We start from the raw sequence: 19618 nt of genomic DNA, 5'->3' as shown, positions 1-19618 counted from the left end.
AATCCATGGTTGTCGGTTGACCTCTTAAAAGCAGAAAACGGATAGCTGATGAGCTTTACTGTCCAATATTCCTGTAGCGAATGTCCCACTCGTGTAAAATAGTACACATTCTTTTTTTTTTTTTTGTCAGTCACATAGTTTCAGATTGACTCCAGCAACCCTGAACCAGCACATTTCCTCAAAGTGTTTACATCACACAGAACCTCGCTCTCTAGAATGTCGAGTGTCAGTAGATTCAAAGATCCGGTTCCTTTTGAAGTGATGGTCAATTATACTGCTTAGCAATGCCTCTGTGGCCTGTCCCTGGCTTTACAGATTGTGGCTCGATAAAGAACGGCCATAGGGATATCCGCGGTTTCCGCTCCCACACACTCTGGCCGTCTTTTGCCCCTGGGGGCTCTGGCGCAATTTGCAACTTTGAGTTTCCCTTGGGAGACTGCGTCCGCGTGAAGCTTGGCTTTCATTTTGTGTCAAAGCACCATGACAGTCCAATCATGGGAGACCTCTTAGGGAAAACACAGGAAGCGGAGACCATCATCTCTGAAGAACGGGATTTTTAAACTTACGTATGCCACTAATAATGTGATTCATTGACTCAATGACTATCAAAGATAATCAACGGACTACACAAAAGACTGCATGTAAAATGTCCCTCTAATGTTTCCATAATGTTTCACCGGGTTGGGTCTACATAACAACCTCGTTATGCAATACTTACTATTTTCAGAGTGAAAAGAAATTCATCACTACAATGCAGCCTCAGCATGATAGCAAAACGCTTTTTTGCACGACAAAATGACCTTCCCCTGGGTCCTGTCCGAGAGATCTCACTGTGACAATAAAATGGATTATGAAGCTGGAGGTGGCATTCTGGCCTTCATATGTTCCAATTCATGGCCATTTAAAAAACAAACACACTGACAGTTGAATTTTTTTATCCGTAATCCCAACCCAATGAAGAAATGAGTGGGTAAATGTCACACAGAGCTTTAACTAATGCCAGAATTGGCACTGGCCAATGGGAGGTGAGAACATCCACCAATCAAGTGACATGCCAAACTGCTGACCGCGCTCAGAGTTCCTTGACTCTTCCTTGCCTTTGTGCTACTTTGTGGCATGCTTCCAGGGCACTTCAATGCACTCTAATCTTTCCTTCACCATAATGGACGCCTCCCACATTTAGAGAACAAAGTCTGTTCATTTTTGTGAAGAGGAAGAAGCTAGCGTTACCAGCCCAAACAGGTGCTAGCCGCTCCGCTCTTCTGATGATGCAATGAGGCTTGGGAAACAAACTCAAGGGCTCATGGGAAAATAGGACTCCTGGCCAGTCATATGCCGTATCAGCGATGAGCTATTTTTTTCATGCATGCTCCTGTGTACCTGAAATCTGGCTGCTTTTTACTCCACCACTGGGACAGATTCACCTGGAGAGGACCTCTTCAGTCTGCACATGTGCAAGAGACAATACGATTAGCAAAGGAAACCACAGCTTCGAACTTAACCTCTGTCATATTATCAGAGAACAATTAAAAAAAAAAATTACTCAATCATATCATCCAGATCACACAGAATCTTCGATCTCAGGGCTTGTTATGGTTCCCGTTCCTGGCATGAGGGCAGTAAGATTAACCTGTGGGCATAGTTCATACTGGAAGGAGTGATCAATCTTCTTCAAAATGTCTTTGTAGATGCCCGTGACCCCTGTGACCCCCCCACCCCCTCACAGCCCAGGATATTCCCTGTCCGTTGCCCCTCCCCCACACTGCCCCCAGCATTTACGATCACATTTCGATCTCTACAGGTTTGGCGAATTTATCGCTAGGAACCAAAATCCCCACTTCCTTGGGCATTTCCTTTCCTATTTAATGACAGTTTTCCTTTGCATGTCAATATTAGCTCTGCGCATTTGGAACATGGGTTGGTTCATTTGTTTGTGTTTTTGTTCATGCCAGAAATCTACTACTGCTCAAGAAGAGAATATTTTTGTTTCACCTTCTCTATTGCATGTTGTCTTAATTTCCTTGCAAGAGCAAGAATGACATGATAACTCAGGATTAAAAAATAAAAACCGCTGAGTTTTATGTTGTACTGAGGTCAATGGTTGCACCCTTGTGAGGGCTCAAAATTATCAGGTGTAAAGTTCAGCTTCTCTCAGTACAGGACTGGAGAAAAATAATTTTATTGTTATGTACTTTGGATACTTTTGGATACTTTTACAAGAATTTTTAAATAGATTGAATGCACAAGCTTTCCTGGCTACCATCTTAGCTTTTCCCTTCACATCTGTGCCATTGCATGCTTGGTGCCAATGCTTTGTCACCTAGAAGACAGCTTTTCCGATTTATGCCATGAAAAAGCAATTCACAGATAAACAGAGGGTAAAAACCTAGCCAAAAATATGTTTTAGCAAAATGAGCAGAATTGATGCTCCTTTCCTTCCTTTGTATGTGCCACTATGACAGCCGTGACATGCTTGTGGTAAGACAATAAAACTGTCTCTTTTGTTTTGAGTAACGTATTATTCATATTTATTCATGGTTGATTGACAGCTGTCACCTGGCTTGTTTCCTCTACCCTGTTGTCACTCTGATCCTGTTGGAATGTCGCATCGATATGGATAAACGAAATCGGACGCGCCTTTTAAATATGATGTCTACAAAATGCAATTAGGCAGTTTGGTAAATAATGAATTTCTCTGTAGTAGCAAGCAAGTGCCACGTAACATAACTGCAATACAATGTCATGCCCAAAAAAGCTGGGAGTAGTCTTAGAGTTTCTGATTAGGATGGGATTAGGTGAAGGGACAGATTTAGGGTTTGGGGTGGAGCTGTATCCGTAGTTAAGGTCGTGGCTCGGTAACCTATGTAATTACATAAACTGCAAACTCACAATGCACATTAATTACATAGCAACAATGCAGACCCATAGTAACAAGATAGTAATTTCACATTAGTAGGAATGTATTTTTACAAGCAAATTGCTTACGTAATGAGTCACTGGAGAAGGGTTATGCGTGCCCAGCATTTGCACTGAGAATGAATAGCCAAGATAACGCATCTCAGACCGATTCCACCCCCTGCTTGAAACAGGTTCTCTGTTCTTCTTTAAATAGCTACCGGCCTCAGCGCTGTGAGGATGAGTTCAATTGATTCAGTTAAGGCCGTAATTAATTGAATCAAGCAGTTAAGTGCTCTGGTGGTACAGGAGGATGGCCTCCTGAAGTATAATAGGAAAGGGCTTTAAGGAAGAGTAGCTTCTCTCTCACTGCTCTCCATCTTCCTCCACCATCGCGGGTTTGCTAAAATCGCTTTTTTTAAGGGATCGGACAACCTGGTGTGACAAGGAGCAGTGTGAACCCAAATGCAGACAGAACTCGGGACGCACGCACGCACGCACGCTAGACATGGCAGCTCAAGACTGAGCAAAGACATGAACAAGGGGCAGGGCTTAAATAAGAGAAAACACAAGTGTGAACAATAACTAATCAACACAGGTGAAAGACGTTAACTAAATGAGACATAGAGAACACAAGGCCATCTGGTAGTCGACCCGGGAAACAGCAGCTACATTCCTGACACCTGTGGAGGGAGAAACCAAATTCTTTGGGATTCTTTGGGATTCTCTGTGATGGATATGGCCCATGCTGATTGGATAGTTCTGTGGGCGTTCTGTTAGGGATGGGAGTGAGTGTCCAATCACGTCGACCACAAGATCACGACTGAATACGTAGATCATTGATCAGATTGATCAGCAAATACTGATCCCGGCATTCAGTTTGTGGTGTCGTGGTCAGGGTGTTCAATAGTGCCCTGGACAAATTACCCACGGGACTCATTCACAACATTCATCTAAAAATCTTCCCTCCTTCCTTCTCCACTTCAGTTGATGTATGGTGAGTGTTCTTGTGCAAAATGAGTGTCTTGTATCACCCAGAAGGTTGAGGTTAACCACCCCACAGCCCCCCCCACCCCCCACACTCATATCTCTGAAAGGTGCTGTATAATGCAATCAATTATTATTATATAACCGTCTATCTAAATATTCAAAAGGCCTTGCCTTCAGGAAAAAATGTCTCCTCTCTTATTAAGCGCCTCTCATGAAATTGTCCTTGTCATACATTCATTTTAAAAGTTACATCCGTTTTTGAAGCTTATTATTCCATTCATGCTTCATTTTGGACCAGCAGCGCAAATAGTAGGCAGTCTGCGCTAGAAAGGCGGCAGCTTGGAGAGAATTTAATCAATCTGTAAGACCTTTCAATTTAATCACAAATTGAAAGATCTTACAAAGACTGTGCTGTGGAGCCACGTGACTCATAGCTGTTACTCCTTGAAAAACGGTCTTTTGACTGAGAACGCTGAACCGCCGCCAGATTGTTTTCTTAAGCTTATTGTTTGCAACTGCTGACATTTTCCGTGCGAGTTTGGCATGTTTGTGTGCTTTTGTTATTATTCGGGACTAAATCATAAATCTGGAAACAGCGGTAATGCTAACACCCTAAAAGTGTGATGAAGGTGTAATGCGTGCCTGTGAAACACCTGCAGTGACGGCTCTCCTGTATTTCAACACCGTTAGCTTTCCACCTCTAAATGTGCACTGTGCGCGCGCACAAACACACACAGGCACGCACGCATGCACGCACGCACACACACACACACACACAAATACACACAGACACACACACACAGACATATACACACACACACAATGTAATGATGTAAAAAAAAGGCTTAAAAAGTACTTCAGAGACCTCAAAAGTGCTGTCAGTGGTATTACAGTACTTCTGTCTTTGTCAGCACGCCTTTCCCCCCCATCTTAATCTGTCCGAAGGAGTCGCCAAGAGCAACCTCAGACAGTGACGAACGGCTAAAAAAATGCAACTCAGCGGTAATTAGAGAAACCGCTCCGCATTGATTTTTCACCATCAAAGTAAAGGGATCAAAGCACTCTCTCCCACTGTCTTCCGCAGAGCGAAAAATGAAGAGAGGAGGTCAAAGTTCGACATACGATCGGAATTTATGAATAAAACAGTTTTCACACCTTCAGCGGTGTTTTGTAGCTGGCGGAGAGAGAGACTTCATCCACAGCCTGATTTGGTCAAGCCCCCTTAAGAACATCATAGCATCAAGCCCCCATTAGAGCATCAGCATGGTGTGGTGGTGAGGAGCAGGGCTTAGAACCTAAACGTTACTGGTTTGATTCCCAGGAAGGCCACTGCCGCTGTGCCCATGGCCAGGGCACTTAACCTGAATTGCCTGAGTAAAATTATCCAGATGTATAAATGCATGACGTGTAAAGAATTCAAACTACGTAATTCGCTCCGGGTGAGAGTGTATGCTACATAAAAGTAATAATAAACATGAGAGCTAATGACTAGCACTCACAATCGCCTTACAGAACAGCAATATGTTAAATTATAAAATCAAACATGCGAGGAAAAGGTTTCAAATACATGCTACAATAGCCAGCACCTCAGAGAACATGCAGGGAACTTTCTTACATGCAATTTTATACATGAAGCAGTTTGCACTGCAGCTTTGGGTCCTTATTGCAGAGTGCAAGGGTGGAGGAGACAATACTAATCTACCTCTCATGGGTTTCTCTTCATACCTCTGTATGAAGATTCTTTATTAGTCCAAATATGCTGGTAGGGTTAAATAAACTGTTCAGGTTGCCTCACCACAGGCTGGCAATTTGGAAAACAACAACCTTTTTACTGTGGCGACAGTCACGAGGATTCTAGAACTGACAAACCCATTTTTCAAAGAGTTTGAAAAACAATGCTTTATGACATGATGATGATGGCACACCTTGTTAAGCCTAAAAATTAACACAAGTTGACTTGAAGAGCTAAGCCCTTTGTCAGAGCACCGGGCCAGGTGGCATCATGACTATAACATGGCTGTTTAAGGTGAAAGGTGTGAATGGGCAGCTATTAGAAAAGGGAAAAAATAAACTCCTGTCAGCCAGCACTTACCCTCTCCTGCCCGCACGCAATTCTGCTGATAACCTCCAATCACTCATCATAACGTAGTGTCACAGGTGTCAACCTGACATTACACTGGGGTGTGGGATAATGTGTATTCATTACCTCCCAGTAAACATCCCATTTCATTGACTCCACATGGATTACCTTTGCCAGCATGGAGCAATAAGAAACGGATTAGGCTACTGGCTGCTTTGTCAGAGGGATATCATTGAGCTGTAGTTGCTTATTTAACAATGCTTTCTCCCCTCCTGATCTGATGCCAGCTTTTCTTTTGTATCAACTCATCGATGCCTCCGAAGGGCCCAGTGCTCAATGGCTTGTATCAGCTATTCTTTGACTGTTTGCTCTAACGCTGCCTAAAACTTTCCAGAGAAGCGGCGTTGGCTTTATTGCAGGGTAGACTGTTTTTCCTGCAGGGGGTAATTGCGGATTTTGGCCGCTCCCCAGCTGGCCCAAGTTTTGACCCACAGCGCTGTTTTAAATGAGAAGATAAAGAAAAGCCAACGGCAGCAGGAAGTGAAATATGGATATGCATTCTTTCACAGAAACTTTCAAGGATTATGGACAGGGAAACATGAAAATTTTTCATTTGAAAATGTTGTCCATGCCCCATTAATCCATTAACAACGTTCTTAAATTTCAGAAGCACACAAACAGAATCTATACCTTGTACAAGCCCCTCTTCGGACACCATGTGCAGTTGCTGATGCATCATCTGATTTAAGAAAAGCTACCAATCGAAAAGTATGTACCGTGTAATCATGTGACGATGGCTCGTGTGAAAGTAAAGAAAGCATCACATCATGAAAATAAAAAAGCTCTTTGATTCCACCATCCCCAAGAAAGAAAGTAATAAAAAAATAAAATAAAAACAAAACTGCAAAAAAAAAAAAAGGCACAACTGAACTGGTTCAACCGTAGAGCAATTTTTCAACAGTAGATTGGTTAGCAGTCAAGTCCTCCTCCTGACATCTTCTGTCAGTTTTATGATTCTTTCAAAAATACTTTTTTAACAGCAAGAGCAGGAAGTGAAACAACTCAGCCTTAGCCTTTGTAAGCTGATCAGAGCTGGGCGACGTCAGAGTTCTAATCTGATGAGGCTACCAGGTGTTTGGGCGGAGTTCTGTGGTGAGGCGAAAAACTGAGTTGTTACATTACATTACATTACATTACATTACATTACATTACATTACACTCACTTAGCAAGCCCTCTTATCCAGAGCCCTACCACAAGTTAACTTGCGCAACCTGACTAGACAAGGGTAGCCAAGTATACTAACATACATCACTGGTGGGTGGAGAGGATGAGGACGGTGAAAGGGTGTGTGTGTGTGTGTGTGTGTGTGTGTGCGTGCGTGTGTGTGTGTGTGGACAGCCAGGCATTGCCACACACTCAAGATGGACACTGTGGGGGCGAAACATTTCTCCTTGGGCTTCCAGTGGGGTATTGTAGACTGATTTGAGTGAGTGGTCAGGTAATAGAGACCGCTCGCACCCAATCTGATAGTTGGCAAAAGCCTCCCAGCGAATCCGTGTGGTCTTCCACAGGAACAACGCACACCTTTAATTGGGCCCTCTGCTTTATTTTAAACATACTTTAAAAACAATTTAAAAATGCCTTTTTCGGTTTTTTAAAGTGTGTTCCCTCTCTTCAAGATGCAGCAATTTTCCTTTAATCTTTAATCAACAGCCCATAATATTTCCACACTCTCTGTGTCCACCCTCTACAACAGGTTTAATGTTGTGGTCTCTGAGAGGCAAATGACACATTAAGTCTAATTACTTAATTTGGTCAAATACAGACCCTCTACCAGACCCAGCTTTTTTTTTTCTAGTTCTAATTACAGCACTAATGTGAACGCATCTTAAAGCAGAACGGAAAAAGACATTGAGCTTACTGTACCATATGAAAAAAACGATTTCACAGCGCTGCATTCAACTGCTGTCAGATGGCGTTTGATTTAGCATTAAAGAAGAAGCCGAGAAAGAGAAGACAGATATGGAAGCTATAAGTATCACTAATGAAGGCACCCCTAATGCAAATAATTGTTCCAGCTTCCGCTACGACTCATCCTTTTTTCTCTCTTTTTTATAATCCTGCAAATTCTCTTCTTTTCACTCTTCGTTCTTTTTTTTTTTTGTTCCCTCAGAGCCGTAAATTGCCGCGCTAATTATCCAGCTGCAGAGGCCCCAGTTGATTCATTCACAGGCTGCAATTAGCAATTAGGCATAATGAATACGGGCCCCGCTGCATGTCATCCCGTAGTTAGTGGAGAGGGGCCTGGCGGGCGCTAATCGTTCCCCCCGGGCTCGCCGCGACGCTCCGCAGAGCGCGCAGTGCCCCTCCGCCCGTTCCCCGCCTCCGTCTCTCTCTTTTGCCCCGACAGCCGCATCCGAGGGCCTGCGAGGGGGGCCTCGCCCAATTGGAGCACGGACCCGAAACTGCACTCCATCTCCCTTGCATAAGCAGAAAAGCAACGGGCTGTAACCTCCCCTCATTCTTATTCTGCGCACTGTTCTCGTCTGCTGGGAACGCCCCCGTTAGATCATTTCCGTGATCCCCCGCCCCCCGAGAGTGAGAATTCGCCACAGATGGAAGCAGGGGATCAGTCGGGGTTCGACCCCTGGCATTTACCAGGCTTTAAAATGCAGATTTGTGTCCTCATTAACTGTATCCACAAACCTCAAAAAGAATTCAGATGCAAACCAAAGAAGACAGCACTCCAGCAATATCTTTTGATAATCATTTCAACCACCACGTCACCTGTTCTTACATGATAAACCGCGTGACCCTCATGTGTGCGCCGAATACCACAGCACCACCTCTATGCTTGGTGTATCCCTCTAGCGGTGCAATGTATTCTCCTCATGAGATCCCTCTGAACACAACGCCATCTCACTGGTCCAGAGAAGCCAGCGATGTTTGCAATAAAAATGCTGGGGACACTGTCACTGCGGCCTGGAAGATGTAAACATGAACATGTAGCCAGAATGCTATAGGTTTGGCATCACTGCTGCCTAAAGCCCCTTCGGTTAAGAAAGTCTAAGTGTGGGTATTCATAAGGAAGCATTTGGACGGGTTTATCATGGGTCGCAGGACTCGGCACTACAAAGTCGATTCACTTTGACAGGAAAGGGCTGGAGACACCAGTGACTTTAAACGTGTCACCCGCTGCCTCTGTGTTTGGAGTGCAGTGACACGCCTTTGATGCCGTGCCGGGCTGTAGGGTCACAGGCGCCCCAGTTGTGCTCACATGCTTGTCATGCGTCAAGCGACAGCGAGCAAACACAGCCAGAGCTTTTCGTCCACCTTTACGATCTGCTTCATGGTTACAGTAGTTATGGTTACGGTTGCGGTTATGATTGGGCAGAGCCCAGGCATTAGCAGGCAGTTGGATAAAAAGGATAGGGATGGACATGCTACTGATGATGGAAATAGTGATGGTGGACGTGGTGAAGAAGATGATGAAGATTATGATGATGAAGATGATGGTGATGGCGATGCCGATGACAGTGATAATGGTGATGGTGATGGTGATGGTGATGGTGATGTCAATGAAGATGACGTTGACGATGGTGATTATGGTGACAGTGATGATGATGGTAATGATTATCATGGTTATGGTGAAGCTTGTAAGGAAACATCATGGTGAGTACCAAGCATGCTGAAGGAATGGATGGAACTGGAAATAATTGAATAGCTTTATCGTTATCTTCTTTAAAGCAAGATATCCGAAAGCAATCAACTTGAATGAGCACTGAATCACTTTGTTTGTCATTCGGAAAACAACAGATCATGGCAGGGTTTGAAATATTGGTCCAGAGTTCACGTGATCCCTCGCAAACCTGAAAGGAATTACGATTGACAGACAGTTTAATTCACATTCATTCACATTTTCCACTTCCAGATACCGATTCGGTTTTATTGACGAGCGAAACGCCGGCTTCGGTCCCCTCCCCGAAGCATAAAGGTTGCCATGACGACGACCCTGACCTCCTCGCATTTGAAACTCCTGCCTCCCTGCTGGTGACAGCCCACCTCATTTGCACATTGTATTTTTGTCATGTTCGTGTTGTTCTCAACCCCCCCCCCCCCCCCCCCACCTCACTCGGCGGACTGCGATCTCGGCTGCCGGAGCGAACCGAACACCACTTGCCACAGACGCTAGATAAAGAGGTGTCTAAGCCGCGTAGCCTCATTCTCGCCGCGAACAAACATGACATATAGGATAAAACTCCAGATACGCAGTACAATGATGAATATGTCTCATCGTTCCTTTTCTAAATGTCACCTCATCTCTTCTACTTTAGAAGCTTTACAATGAAGACATTTATCAAAGTTGGAATCAAATATCATCTAAAGCTTATGGGCTTTGGGGCTTTGTGGAAAATCTGTGAGCAATTCGCACAGATGGTTAACCCTTTAGGGTGCTCCTTTGACGCTCCTGTTTGTCTGTGAAAAAAAGAAAAAAAATCACAGGGGCTGTCTTCACTCTACAGTGACAGACACACATTGTGTCAGTATTACTGTAGATATGTCAGTCTGAGGCAACTAAACTGAGGGAACTGTTTTATTTCAAAGACAGCTGCCTTAATGTTAACATCTATTCACAGAGAGAATGTATTCAGAATGTAACAATGCTGTTACATGTGTTTCTTGGTAATAATAATAATAACCTGTGTGTGAGTGTGTGTGTCTATGTGTGTGTGTATAATACATAATACATTATGTCTGTGTAAGCATACACGTGTGTGCATGTTTGCTAAGATGCAAAGAACAAAACTGCCCTTCTTCCACTCTCATTCCATTCAGCATTCTGGAACTTTCTTATGCACACAATGGAGGTGTTGCTGAAGGCTTTAATTGGGACACAAGGAAGCTTTTCTCTGCTTGCTTCTTAAGCGGTCAGAAGTCGTCAGTGCACAGTGAAAGGTGAACAGCACTCATTCAGATGCTTCTCTGTTGCTTCCATTGTCTCCTTTGTGAGTTGCTAACTTTTTGGCCGTAATCAAGCTGCCCTGCAAAGTGGTTTGTCAGCACTAAACTTCCAGTGACGTCTTCAGTCTGAGACGGAGCAGTGGCGTCTGAAAGCAACGATTGGGACCATGAAAGATTTATCGAGCGCGCTCTTATTTCGGATTCCGAAGCCAGACAGGGGTTAGCAACCCTCCCTCCCTCTCGCTCTCTCCGACTGGTAAACTGGGTCACGCATTCAGAGACCCAAAACCAATTCGCAGCGCAACGCGTGGGACGGGTCGCCCGGTCGGAGTCGCCAGATGGCAGATCGCGCTTCGGCATATGCGATGAATTAATTCTCGAATGCCACCCGCCGGCCGGCGCCGCAGGTATAGGCATCTGGAATGCTGGAGAACGTCCGTGCAAAGTCATCTCCCGGCCGTTCACTCCTGGGATCGATTAGCGAGGAATGTCTCGCCGGCTTGTATCTACACTGCATAGATTGACTGCGCTGGGTGCTGGGAGTTGTGCGCCGGCTTCATTGACATTTCTGACCGGCCCTCTGTGCTGCTGGGAGAGCCTGTCACGCCAGACAGCTTGGATTCCACAGGACGGGATCCACATTTAAAACTGCTGGAGTATCCACGCAAGGACCCTGCAAGTCTAAAGCTGCCCATCGAAGTAATATTAAAGAGCCACGCACACACACACACACACACAGACCTACACGGACACATACACACGCCCACATGGACACGCAAATTATGTGGGACACACACATGGACACACACACACACACACACACACGTAGACATGTGTACACACACAAATTATGTCGGTCAGCCTGCAGCTCACACACACACACACACACACACACACACACAGAGTTTTCACCACTGAACGCTCTTTGACCAGCAGGCGAACATTTCCTGCTGCCAATCATCTCCGCCAGAGGCCTGCTGCTCATCTGACTCCATGTGGCTAACCTTTTCAGCACTAAGCCACGGACACAGCAATCTGCCCTTCAAATCAAATCACCCACTACCCAATCAGCATCAAAGTGTCCACAAACACAGCTCTGTCAACCCGCCCGCAGGTAGCCCAGCTGAACAGGTGGCGTAAAATCCAACAAACGGAGAACACAACTCAGACCCCACTTTGAAAACCGAGGGGAGTATTTACAGGGGACAGGGGAATATTCAAATGAATAACAAGAAACAAATAGCAGTATCTTAAAGTGAGACAATAATGACCAAGAGCAGCAAATCCTTTAACTAACAGGATCAGGTCTTAATACTTTACACCTCAGATTTATTGGCTGACTTGGCTGACTCATCGGTACCAGCAGATGTTACTGCCATCTTCCAGACACAGGCGGCAAAACGAGTCATACTTGAAAGTGAAAGCGATGATACCCAAAAGCTTCTACCTCACTGTACCCCTCGTACCTCACAACCTCATAGGATCAGTCGCTTGTGAAGCATGGTCACTAATGGATGCAAACTTCAGGAAGGTCTGCCGCCTTATGCCAGAGAACTGGGACTTCTAACTCTTTTATTCCTATCTCCTGTCACTGAATCTCTCCTGTCACACAATACTGAATTCACTTATATACACCCCAGGCAATACTGAATTTATTTATAGACAATTATAGTCAAACGTGAATTCACTTACAGGCACCTGTAGGCAATACTGAATTGACTTATAGACACTTACAGTCAAACGTGAATTCACTTACAGGCACCTGTAGGCAATACTGAATTGACTTATAGACACTTACAGTCAATACTGAATTCACTTATAGACACCTATAGACAATACTGAATTTACTTATAGACAATTATAGTCAATAGTGAATTCACTTATAGACACCTGTAGGCAATACTGAATTCACTTATAGACACCTATAGGAAATACTGAATTCACTTATATACACCCATAGGCAATACTGAATTCCCTCATAGATGTACTGTAAGCCAGGACACATTTGTCCTCACACCGTCTTCACACCAGACTCACACATCTGCCTGTATTAAAGTCTTCCCAAGACATGTAATATCCCACCTATAATGTCACACCCCATTGTGTGTCAGATCTTTAAAAGGTGTCTTTGTGTGGGCACGCTCACACACATGCAGCAGGCTCACGTGGTGTGGAGACACGAGGAGATAAAGCGTGCCTCAGCAAAATGGTCTCTGATCTCTGCATTTAAACACTGACAATGCCCCCTTAAGTCTAACGAACAAAGACAACGTGCATTAGGCAATGTAATGCAATGAAATTACTGCAAAATGAAGTTTGAAGTGCAGGTGGGTGTTGCAGGTGGGGGTGGGGGGCGGGTGTCACTTCAAACACTAATGAGAGGATTCCGGGTTTGAATCCTGCGTGGAGTACTGCTGCTATAGTGTACAGCAGTGTAGTTAAACTGAATTGCTTCAGCAAACGCCCAGAATTCCGCCAGTAAATAAGTACCTTTTGAAACTGCAAGCTTTGTTAGGTTGCCCCTGACAGCTAAATAATGTATGTTCTTGTGCACATTGTGATGTATATATTCAGGATTCTCCACGCCTTTATTGCTTTTTAAAAGCTGAATCAACAGCTGGAAATCTGCTCTCATTTCAAGTTAATATCGCAGGATATACACAGGTGAGCAAGTGTATGTTGCTATGACTACATGCAATGTAAATATCGACTGCAGCCTTGGCAGTTCAATAACATTTAAGTATACCCAATGCCACGAGGATGGTTTAACAATTCACTGAAACGTCCAAAGAAAAATGTGTACCAATACTATAGGTTGAAAAGCAGCACTTTGGAGTATTTCCAACAGAAGATATACTATAAATACACATGAACAGTGTTCTGTTGCTTACCACCTACAAATTAATCCCTTGGGCATTTTGGTTACAGCATGTTCAAGCACCCACGCCCAAGGGTAATAACCCCATTAGGAGGGAATAAATGTCCAATAAATAAATAATTCTGCTACTACCAGCGGTGTGCTTGAGTGGTAGGTGTGTTGGTTAGACCGCATTGTCATTCACAGCAAACAAGGAACGATACAAAGGGGAAAAAAAATGTTGAGAGAAGTAGGACTGTAAGTGGTGCACAGAGATTTGCACAAAAGCTCTGGGCCCAACAGCAAAAACACAATTACCAAGTGTCTCAGCCAATGCACTAGAGATAGAGATTCATTGGCCCAACCTAATTTTCTCAGCGCAAAACATCATACATAGCATCATACACCCTTCTCTGTGAGTCACTGATCAAGCAATTATACTGAGGAAGAGGTAATGTAACTATAACATTAAACAAGCAGTAACAGTTTGGTTTAAATTACATATGCCTGCATGCAGGCACCTGGGAAACATGTATCACTATCTTTTCATTTGACAAATTTGTATAAAATATTGGCAGAAAAAAAACATATGAATAAGGACTTATGAATCTCCAATTAAAATTTTCTGGTAATTACATCGACAAATACTTTGCTGTTGATGCTGTTAATTTTTCCATTTTCAAATAAAGACTGTACAAAAGCCCCCATGGTCAGAATTCTAAACCAATATTTTTTGCTTCATTATGTTTCGTAGATTTTTTCCCACTTAGGATATTTTAGAGAAGGTGTGTGCCTGATGACATTACAGACTTATAACAAGGGACCGGACGGCTGTGAACAAATGCCGCATGACTGAGATTGCTTGCTAGTTGTAACATGACATTTTCTTTGTACGGTTTCCAGAGCCGAGACTCCAACTGTAATGGTGTCTTTTTTTAAAGAGGGGAGCCTGCTTCAGCTCTTCTGTCTCTGTGTCCTTTCATGGCAAAAGGCCTCATAAGGCCCATTGTTAATACTCCGCTGCTCTGAATCTACCATTGCCGTCACCTCATTCAAATATCAAAGTCTGAAAGAGACCTCTTACAAGTATTCCAGTGGAGTCAAACCCACAGTGAAATTTGTGCTAATATGTCTACATGTGCATGCACATTTGAGTGTGTGTGTGTATGCATTTGTATGCGTGTATTCATGTGTCTCTTTGAGACCACGTTTGCATGTGTTCATATCTGTGTGTCCTCTTTTTTTTTTTTTCTTCTGGAAAGTTCTGAGACTCTCCCTGTCGCTATGGCAGCGGCCGGTGGGGGACCGGAGGTTTATAGGCTGGTATCCCTGGAGGTATTCCTCTGCCACACACCTCAGAAAGGTGATCTTGCCTTTTTAATACTGCCAGCTGGTGCAAGCTGTTTCCGCAATGCGAGAACAAATTACTGTATGTGTCTGTGTCTGTGTGTGTGTGTGCGCGTGTGTACGTGTGTGTGTGTGTGTGTGTGTGTGTGTGCGCGTGTGTACATGTGTGTGTGTGTGTGTGTGTGGGTGTGTGTGCGTTTTTCACTTTAAGTCACTCTCAGAAACAGTGTCCGCTGAGAAAATGCAAAAATGATGGTTGTCCTGGAAAATTGCAATAACCGGCATTTCTCATCTCTTTTTTTTTTTTTTTTTTTAGCAATCCCTGCTCAGACATCAGCCGCTGTGGTACAAATGTCAGTCGTCTCGAGGTGTTTATTCCAGGTTGGGGGTGCGAGACGTTCTCCTTGTTTTATTTGTCGACTCTTTTAATGCCCTAGATCTGCTTTACGTTCAGACCCGAGCGTTTCATCTGAAACGTCTAGCGGCATAGGATCCCAGTACCCAGCATGCCTCTCTGTTCAGTATGTTGCTGCGCTCTGCGGACGTTTCGCACTCATAAATGTATACCAGCGGATATAAGCTTCAACACGAAAAGCCCGTGGTACAGTATCTTTGAAAAGAGACTCTTCAGTAGCTCAACAAGAGGACTGGTAAAGAAGGAGCAAAGTAGGTAGACAGCTGATCTCACACAGAATGGCAGGGATGTGAGAGAGAAAGAGAGAGAGAGAGAGAGAGAGAAATGTGACTAAATTTCCAAGTCATTTTGGAAATGATGGGGAGGTAGTGTACAGGCAGGAATTGCACTACCTCACAATGGGAGGAGTTTTCCCTGGCTTTTCAGGAGCTCTCAGATATGGAGAGACTGCTGTTCCTCTCGGGAGAGAGAAAAGAGCATCTTATATTGGTGACATAAGGACATACTTGCCATGCCAAAAAGCCAAATTGAACTGAATTTAACTAGCAAAGAGAGATGGTGTCACAGCTGCTCCCAGTCAGCCAGCTCAGCCACGCCCAGTTCAGCCCGGCTCAACCACACCCACTCATCAAGCGCACCTGTGACTCGTTCTTCAATCAAGTCCTCGCTACATAAGGACTCAGTTTGTGTTACCTCGTTGTGAGGTGTTTCTTGCGACACTGCCAAGCCTGCTCTCTGCCATTCTGTATTTTGACTGCCGTGTTTGACCCTCGCCTGTTCTCTGGACCTTGCTTGTGTTTTTGGATCTGGTTTTGTACTGCTGCTTCCCGTGACTGACCCGTTCCGTCCTTCCGGACTACGTTTTTGTCTTCCGTGATTAAATATATTATTGACCGCACTTGGATCCTAGTCCAAGAATACAGAATGAGGAGGAAAGAGAGAGAAAGAATGAAACAGGAAAAAGGGAAGGGAGAGAGGGTGAGAAAAGGAGGGGGGAGACGGAGAGAGAGGGAGAGAAAGAGAAAGAGGATAAGAGACACTCGTCATATTTGATAGTCATTGTTGTCATTGTTACAGTATTTCAAAACATGACTAATTGATTTTTTTCCTCTGTATTTTTCACTAAGCGTTGTTTATCCTTTGGCAATATATTCATTGTTTGCCATGCCAATGACACACTTTTAATTGAGCTGAAGAGAGAAACAGAGACGGAAAGAGGAAAGGAGAGGAGGATACGGAGAAAGAGGGGTGGCGAGAGAAGGGAAGGACAGAGCCATGCCTCCCAGTGTAACAGTGATACAGGCGTGTGAATTTCTGACTGGGGCACGCCACACTGCTCCCTCCTGCATCTACCAGGGCAGGGCAGAACCCTGAGACGCGGCATGCCATCTCGTCTGGCGATGTTAATCCCGTCAGTGCCGTCCTCACAGCGAGTGTAATCTTGCCCCTGTGGCACATCTCTGCTCCCCCCCGTCCCCCCCCCCACCACCTCCCCCCATCTCTCCTAATTCGGACAGAAGCTCCCTCCTCACGACGCAGCCTCCGAGCGGGAAACGCTGATGTGCCCCTGTCTGCCCATGTGCAGATGGACATCATAATCGCGCCGGACCCCGTCCCCTCTCTCGCCCGCCTGCCCGCAGGAGCAGCTGCTGAGACTCCAGTAAAAAGATGAGTTTTGCGGGAAAGGAAATAATTCGGCGGCCCCCGCTCTCATCCGATTATAAACCTGTATGCCTTCTGAGCAGGAGGCCAGCACCCCCGGTGTCAGGAGAAATCACATCGCCTGCAATGAGAGGAGAGATGCAGTGCAATGCGGTGCAAACAGCTCATGTTTATGTAAGATTCTCAGAGAGCGAGAGAGAGAGAGATAGGCAGACAAATAGACAGAGACAGAGAGAGACAAGAGACAGCAAGAGAGAGACAGAGAGAGAGAGAGACAGAGAAAGAGGGAGAACGGGAGGCAGAGATATGGAGAGGGAGAATGAATCAGTCAAGGAGAAAGAATGAGAGATGGAGAGACCGATTGAGACAGATTACGGGGGAAAACACAGAGAGGGGGCGAGAGCGCCAGGGACTCGGGGAGTGGGTGATAAAGATGGATAGAGAGAGGGAGAGAGAGGGACAGGGACACAATTTTGCTGAAGGTAAGAGATCTCTCCTTGATTTCATGCTTGGTGGCTTATAATGGAAAGCAGGGCAGGCCATGAGGTCAGCACAGGTAACAGGTGAATATAAAAACACGCCAGACGAAAGAAATATAATCTGGCTGTGGATGTTAAAAAAAGAATATGGAATGCAGGCATGGTATACTGAATAAAGCAGAAAAATGAGAAAAATGAAAGACAGAGAGAGGTGGATCCCATTGGTGATCTGTCAGTCTTACAACCAGTTATGGAGAAGAAGCCAGGGGTATTATCCATGCCTGTATATCCTGACTGGAACTGTTTAATGTCTCATTAATAGGAGTGCAGTCTCCTGTAGAGGGGACCTAGTAGAAGGAACTTGAATGCAACAGGAAAGTGAGGCTTCATGAACCTCAAAAAAGGTGGACCTATCATGTGATAGTGACTCACTGATCTGAACCAATCAGAGTTTTGCTATGGACAGCAGAGTCCCCTCATTGGGTCACGCCAGTGATGTTGACTGGCGGCGTATGGCATTCCCGCCATTTACGGAGTGCATGAAGCCACGCTGTGCTTGGGCCACAGGAGAAAGCTGCTAAGTGCTTCCCTTTCAGCAGGGCTTTGCTGCTACTCGGGAACTTAATTACAGGATCAATAGCCTGTGCGTGCGTCTGCCAGGAGCAGCACATGCTCACACACACACACACACACATGTATGCAACACACACAAACGCATGCATGCACACACAGACATGCAAACGCATGCTCTCTCTCACACACACGCACACAAACACATACACATGTATGCACCACACACACACACACACACACACACACAAACGCATGCTCTCACACACACATACACATGTATGCACCACACACACATATAGACATGCAAACGCATGCTCTCTCACACACACACATACACACTCAAACACACATACACACATGCACACACTTACTCTAGCACTCTGCCAGTATAGATACAAATACATAACTAAATAAATGCAGTGTGTGGATAATTACAAAGCAATTTAAGTTACCATTATCTGAGGTATGGCCCATCCTGTCATTTCAGTGTGACTGTGTGAATGGCATCGTTCTTGTAACGGTATGGTACAATTCCACCATTTAGCTATTTCGCCGGTGAAATTTCCTTCTTTTCCCTAACCCTCCCCCACCCTCTCTCCACCAATCCTCTTTAACATGTTTCCAACTGTACCATATTCTCAGTTGAATTCAATGTAAGGCAGATCTGGGAACTAATCCATGTGTCAGTAGATGAAGATGGTCAAGGAGATACGGTAGGAAAGTATAATACCACAGCAGATCAGCAGGGGATTACAAGACTTCTGGCCCCTTTTAGATACGGCTGGGCTACACTATACAGTCCAAGCTAAAGCTCAGAAAACTGACACACCATTCTGTACTACCATAGAAATCAGTATTTACTCCATTCAAAATACTTCCTGGAATACCCTGCAAAGTTTCACTTTCTTACTAGAAACATTTAAGAGCACATATATCTAACTGGGTATTGTTTAACTTGGTGTGTCAAGCTAGTATGATCTTGTCATGAGTGTGGTGTGTCCTTCCCTTCTCCTTGGATAATATCCCTTTATAAAACCTTGCCATGTATAAATGGCACAAAGAAGAATTGGATTTGTCCATGCAACTTCACATTCATTTCACAAAGACATACACACTCATGCACACACGCATACACACGCACACATGCACATGCGCGCGCGTGCACACACACGCACACAAGCACATGCGTGCACACACACACACACACACACATGCACACACACACACGCACACACACACACACACACATACAGCCATTCTATATGAAAAGCCATTAATCAACCTATTCACAACCCCTTGAAAATATCTATTCACATCTCCTCTGGCGCTGAGCTCTAATGCAGGGATGCCAATTCAC

General features: G+C 44.7%; 1 protein-coding gene across 2 annotated transcripts in view; it reads right to left on the bottom strand.

The window, feature by feature from the left end:
- Positions 1-19618, bottom strand: part of LOC118771155 (RNA-binding Raly-like protein) — a 68518-nt gene that overhangs the window by 37274 nt on the left and 11626 nt on the right. The window contains exons 1-2 of one of the 2 annotated variants that reach the window (XM_036519050.1): positions 1544-1591; positions 1381-1444 (exon numbers count right to left, since the gene is read on the bottom strand). The exons of the other annotated variant lie outside the window; for it this stretch is intronic. The gene's annotated coding sequence lies outside the window, so the exon portion shown is untranslated. Of the gene's footprint in view, positions 1-1380; positions 1445-1543; positions 1592-19618 lie in introns of those variants that run through there. 2 annotated transcript variants of the gene reach the window in all.

Source organism: Megalops cyprinoides, chromosome 24 (genome assembly GCF_013368585.1).
Source record: "Megalops cyprinoides isolate fMegCyp1 chromosome 24, fMegCyp1.pri, whole genome shotgun sequence".
Taxonomy (NCBI): Eukaryota; Metazoa; Chordata; class Actinopteri; order Elopiformes; family Megalopidae; genus Megalops; species Megalops cyprinoides.
The sequence above is the reverse complement of the archived record's forward strand: the minus strand, read 5'-3'. Positions and strand labels throughout refer to the sequence as shown.